The following is a 6,403-nucleotide window of genomic DNA, read 5'->3' on the forward strand; positions in this document are numbered from 1 at the left end:
CTGCTCTGACTGGGGTATTCGCCTGTCTACTCCATCACCCGGGGCAACATTCATGTATCAATGGACAAACAGCAAAACTGATACGTTTAGCTTCCAAAGAAAAATCAGAATTGACTATAAAATTAATGGTTTTTGGAGAAGACGTTATTTTTTCCATTAGAAACTATTATACACAAAAAAAAGGCTGAAGTTGAAACTCAAGTAAAACAACCGTTACGATTAAAAGAAAAGTTGGATGATATTGATAGAAATGTATCACGGCTAATCCGATGTTTACAATCAATTTGACTAAGAATAACAAAAAGAGTGGAATTGTATGAAAGACGTTCACTAAGGCCTGTCTTCTTCTTTTTTCATCTGTGCTGCGGATGTTCGCGGCGAGCCATTGTCTGACATGGGCAGTACAGTTTTTTTAAATGTTTATTTTCCCCGCGCCGTCTCTAGGTGATGGCGCGAAATCCGCAACCTTTTCGCAATATCATTTGTGGAAGGGCCGCGGGTCGGAATGGAATCCGTCTGTACGGACACCGCATGAAAATAGAGCATGCTGCCATTTTTCCTCCGCTCACGGAAACGGCTATTGGTTTCAATGAGTGTGCAAGAACAATCGATTTTCAATAGCATGCTACGGACGGTATTTCCTGTGGATCCGCGTTGCTACGCCGACCGCGGATTTCGAAAGCATATCCATTCGTGTGCAGACAAACAAAGGCTCTATGCACATTTACGCTCAGAGCCTCTGGTGCAGATTCGGCATGCAATGCTGGACGAAAAAGTAATGTTTGCAGGACTTTTTTCATCCAGTAAAATGATGGACAGTTGCAGGAACCGAACAGACCTCATTATAGTCAATGTGTGGTTCTGTTTTGCAATGGATCTCTTCATCCAGGGAATTTCGTATTCCTTCACCCTAGCGCAGATGTGAATTTAGCCTTAGCTGGGAAGACCCATATAGAAAAATCAAACTAATGCCTCTCCCTCTGGTGTGGATATAACATTACAGTTACATCATCCCCTCTCCTCCTTATAAGGCCAGCTACTATTTATTAGGGCCCTTTTACACAAAATAATCGTTGAATCGTGCAGATATAAACAATACTCATTCAGTACAAACACAGCCAACAATTGCTTGTCGTTCATCATGCATTTTATGCAGGCATAAAAATCATCATTCATCATTTGTCAGTTGTTTCATGTAAATGCCCATTGTTCAGTCATTCCCAAGCATTCCCAGGCTCCGCTAATGAGCCACCAAGAGCTATGACGAAAAAATGAAAACGATTATCTGCGCAATGGGTGGTCCACCTCTGCATGCAGTTTAGCTCCTTGCCTGCCCATTGAGGAGGACAACGCACCCATTCTCTTCCTCCTGACGTCTCCAGCTCCACCTTCTAGCTTCAGCATGCGTTCCACAGTCCACAGCTCTTGAGCCGCACTGAGGGAACAGGCACATGCGCTGTGACTCATCACTGACACATCCGTTATCGCTGGGTCAATACAAGGCCGATCTATCAAAGTGATGGATTATTTACCCCCCATGGTGAACGTTATCAGAAGAAAATAGATACACAACGCCATACTGCACTTTTTGGGTCACCCCCCAACTCCAAGAAAAAAATTAATGAAAAGTGATCAAAAAAGTCCAAGATAATACTCCAAAATGACAGCAATAGAAACTACAGGACATCCCGCAATAAAACAAGGTCTCGCATAACTATGTTGCTGGAAAAATAAAAAAAATTGGCTGTCGGAAGATGGCGGCAGAAAATAGTTTTATTTGTTTCTGAGAAATTTTATTTTTAGAAGAAGTAGAGCAAAAAGTTATATATACAGTGGGGGAGAAGTATTTAGTCAGATACCAATTGTACAAGTTCTCCCACTTAAAAAGATGAGAGAGGCCTGTAATTGACATCATAGGTAGACCTCAACTATGAGAGACAACATGAGAAAACACATCCAGAAAATCACATTGTCTGATTTTTAACATATTTATTTGTAAATTATGGTGGAAAATAAGTATTTGGTCACCTACAAACACGCAGGATTTCTGGGTCTCACAGACCTGTAACTTCTTCTTTAAGAGGCTCCTCAGTCCTCCACTGATTACCTGTAGTAATGGCACCTGTTATCAGTATAAAAGACACCTGTCCACAACCTTAAGCAGTCACACTCCAAACTCCGCTATGGTGAAGACCAAAGAGCTGTCGAAGGACACCAGAAACAAAATTGTAGCCCTGCACCAGACTGGGAAGACTGAATCTGCAATAGGCAAGCAGCTTGGTGTGAAGAAATCAACTGTGGGAGCAATATTAAGAAAATGGAAGAGATACAAGACCACTGATAATCTTCATCGATCTGGGGCTCCACGCAAGATCTCATCCTGTGGGATCAAAATGATCACAAGAACGGTGAGCAAAAATCCCAGAACCAAACGGGGGAACCTAGTGAATGACCTGCTGAGAGCTGGGACCAACGTAACAAAGGCTACCATCAGTAACACACTACGCCGCCAGGGATTTAGATCCTGCAGTGCCAGACGTGTCCCCCTGCTTAAGCCAGTACATGTCCGAGGCCGACTGAAGTTTGTATGATCCAGAAGAGTATTGGGAGAATGTCATATGGTCAGATGAAACCAAAGTAGTATTGTTTGGCAGAAACACAACTCGTCGTGTTTGGAGGAGAAAGAATGCTGAGCTGCACCCAAAAAACACCATACCTACTGTGAAGCATGGAGGTGGCAACATCATGATTTGGGGCTGTTTCTCTGCAAAGGGACCAGGACGACTGATCCATATACATGAAAGTATGAATGGGGCCATGTATCATGAGATTTTGAGTGCAAACCGCTCATCAGCAAGGGCACTGAAGATGAAACGTGGTTGGGTCTTTCAGCATGACAATGATCAAAAGCACACCGCCAGGTGTGGCTTCGTAAGAAGCATTTCAAGGTCCTGGAGTGGCCTAGCCAGTCTCCAGATCTCAACCCTACAGAAAACCTTTGGAGGGAGGTGAAAGTCCATGTTGCCCCACGACAGCCCCAAAACATCACTGCTCCGGAGGAGATCTGCATGGAGCAATGGGCCAACATACCAGCAACAGTGTGTGTGAACTTTGTGGGGACTTACGGAAAACGTTTAACCTCTGTCATTGCCAATAAAGGATATATAACAAAGTATTGAGATGAACTTTTGTTATTATTGACCAAATACTTAATTTCCACCATAATTTGCAAATACATTTGTTAAAAATCAGACAATGTGATTTTCTGGACGTGATTTCCCATGTTGTCTCTCATAGTTGAGGTCTACCTATGATGTCAATTACAGGCCTCTCTCATCTTTTTAAGTGGGAGAACTTGTACAATTGGTAGCTGACTAAATACTTTTTTTCCCCACTGTATATTTGGTAGCATAGTCATTGTACTGACCCATAGAATAAAGCTATCCTGTCATTTTTGCTGCAATGTGTACACTCTAGAAATAAGAATCCCCAAAGATGGCGGAATTACTCGTTTTTTCCATTTCCCTGCAGTTAGAATTTTTTTAAAGTTTTTCAGTACAGCATATAGTACATTACATAATGCAACTCGTCCCGCAAAAACAAGCCCCCTCACAGCTACAATGATGGATTAAAAAAAGAGTTATGATTTTTTTAAACTGGGGAGGAAAAATTGAAATGAAAGAAAAAAGGTCGCATCCTTAAGGGGTTAAAGAAGTTTTCCAGGATTATATATTTCCCTTACAATATGTCAGGACTAAGTAGTCTGTTATATTTGTCACATGACTTTTTTCACTTAACTGCATTGACTCATTTCAATATTACGGGTCGCGAAGCATTTAATATCACTTGTATATAGATTTCTTGACATTCCTTAGTGCTGCAATGGACGTCCTATAGGAGTGATTTAATAGTGCGCCGTGCGATATTTCTGAGTGATCTTGGTAGTGTTTGCTCTTCTATAATCTCTGTTATCTCCATTAAGAGAAACCATTCACAGAATCCAATTCCTTTTAGGGACATGCACTCCATACTCCCCGAGGATCTGGTCCGGGTTCAGGACAAGGTTGCTGACCCACATCCACTCTAATCCCAGCCCATGCATTATTAATGCCCATCAGGACGGCAAGTGGCATGAAGCTGGCAGAGCATATCCTACAGACGGGACGAATGTCACTACTAATTGCAAATCCTGAATATGGCGAAACACACATAGCCTTGACAGCACCAGATTTAATCTCATTAGTTTAACATATTGCTATCCTGTTATGATAATACCTATGAAAGTTTATGACCCTGCTGAGTAGACAGGACGTCTCAGGCCGCAATGATTAATGTGTGGAAATGGAACACGTAAATAAATCCTTAAAAAGAAACATTGTAATTGTTTATTTCAAAACAAAATGAAGTTTCATTTCAATTTAAGGCTATTTCTTAGGGTCCATTCAGAGGGGACGAATGTCAGGCACAATGTTACATTATTGCTTATTTATTTATTGTTTGTACATTTGTTACATTGTTGTTTCCTGGAATGTAAGTGTATAAGAAAGCAGTAGAATAGAAAATAAATAGCAGTTGCTGATATGCGGAAAACACCTCTTTTTGCAATGTAAAATCAATACCATATTGTTTCTGACTTACACAGTCCACTAGAGGGCGCTTCATGTTCATGATGCAACTATATACAGTCTCGTTAATTGATTCCCACAAAAAATGATAGTATTCAAAGTTCTGTTCACAAAATAGAACCCATCACATCATCCTATCCTCACATACAGCTAATTTTTAAACAGTGCAACTTTTACATTAACCCCTTATTGACCACCAATACACCTTTTTACGGCAGTCATCTTTTTAAGGAGGTAGCTTAGCTGACTGACAGCCAGGCTCTTGCTCCAACAGCCAGGAATAGAGAAACCTCAGATCCTGGCAGTTTAACCCCTTACACGCCACAATAAATAGCAACTTTAGCATATAAGCAGATGACAGGAGGAGGGAGCTCTTTCTGTCACCCATCGCAGTGTCATCACAAGGTACCAATGGGTTCCCATGGCAGTCGGAAGTTTGACAAAGGCCATCATGTCTGCGACGTAACTCATCTTACTTTGCCAAACCTCCAATAGGCTGCTGTCATAGGCTTAGTAAAATGCAGTACATTAGTAATGCAGCGTACTTTCCTAGTAATTTAAATATTGCTTTTTAAAGTCTTCTTCTGGGGGTTAAAAAATAGTGGCAAAAAAAGTTTAATAATGTTTAATTTTTAAGGAAAAAAAATTCAGGAAAAAAACTTACATTTTCCCCCACAAAGACCCATTTTACATGGATAAAATACAAAAAAATTACGAAAACAACAAACACATAATCAGTATTACCGCGTTCGTAATGACCCAGACAATGAAAACATTTTGTTATTTATCTTCCATGGTTTAGGCTGGCTATCCACGGGCGAGATGTCATAGGAAGATTCGTGGCGATAAATCGCCCGCACAGCTCGCATGACACACTTTCCATAGGCTAACTATGGAAAGCACAGTCCGACATCCACGAGCGGAGAATCATAGTGATTCACCACTGGCGTGATTAAAATCGCAGCATGCCGCAATTTGCCACAATTCTCCACGGTGAGCCTATCTATTAGATAGGCTCGTAGTGGAGACCTTACAGTGCTTCTCCTTTCACCCCCCTGCCGGAATATCGCTAACGATATTCTGTCGCGGTCGTGGACAGGCAATCTAGCACAACTTGGTACCACGTTTTGGCAGCGCTAAACGCCCCAGCTACATTACCTGAGGGAAGAAAAAAATCTTTACTCACCTAGCAGGTTCCGTCGGGCTCCCTGTCACAGTTCTCCGTATTTACGGGCCGGCTGCTGGGCACTTGTCAACCCAGCAAAGCATCTATTGCTAGTGATGTGTATTAAAATCCCCACCTCCCAGCGAGAGATTGCCCTGATTGGCTGGTGACAGCAGGCTCAGCCAATCACAGCCAGTGCTGGATGCACCAATCACAGCCATTAATTGTCTGTGGTTAGTGCATCCATCACTGGCTGTGATTGACTGAGCTGGTTGTCACTCAGCTGACTCAGCCAATCAGAGCCATCTCATGCTGGAGGCGGGGCACTGATAGTGGAGTGAACTACAGACACACGGGCCACACACAGTGGTGCCATAGTAAAACTCATTAGAGTCCCAGTTACACAGTTATTGGAGTTTAGTGATTCTAATGAAGTTGGCTCTATGGATCAGGGACCAAAGGTGATGCGCCCAGTAGAAAACTCCTCTTCCCTTAGAACCGAACAATGAAAATGCCGAACACATACCAGAGCCGAACTAACCCACTTGATGGCTTCTTGAATTCTGACTTACATTTCACCTGAAGGAATACTGCAGCATGCTGTGCTATTTCA

Source organism: Eleutherodactylus coqui, chromosome 10 (assembly GCF_035609145.1).
Source record: "Eleutherodactylus coqui strain aEleCoq1 chromosome 10, aEleCoq1.hap1, whole genome shotgun sequence".
NCBI lineage: Eukaryota > Metazoa > Chordata > Amphibia > Anura > Eleutherodactylidae > Eleutherodactylus > Eleutherodactylus coqui.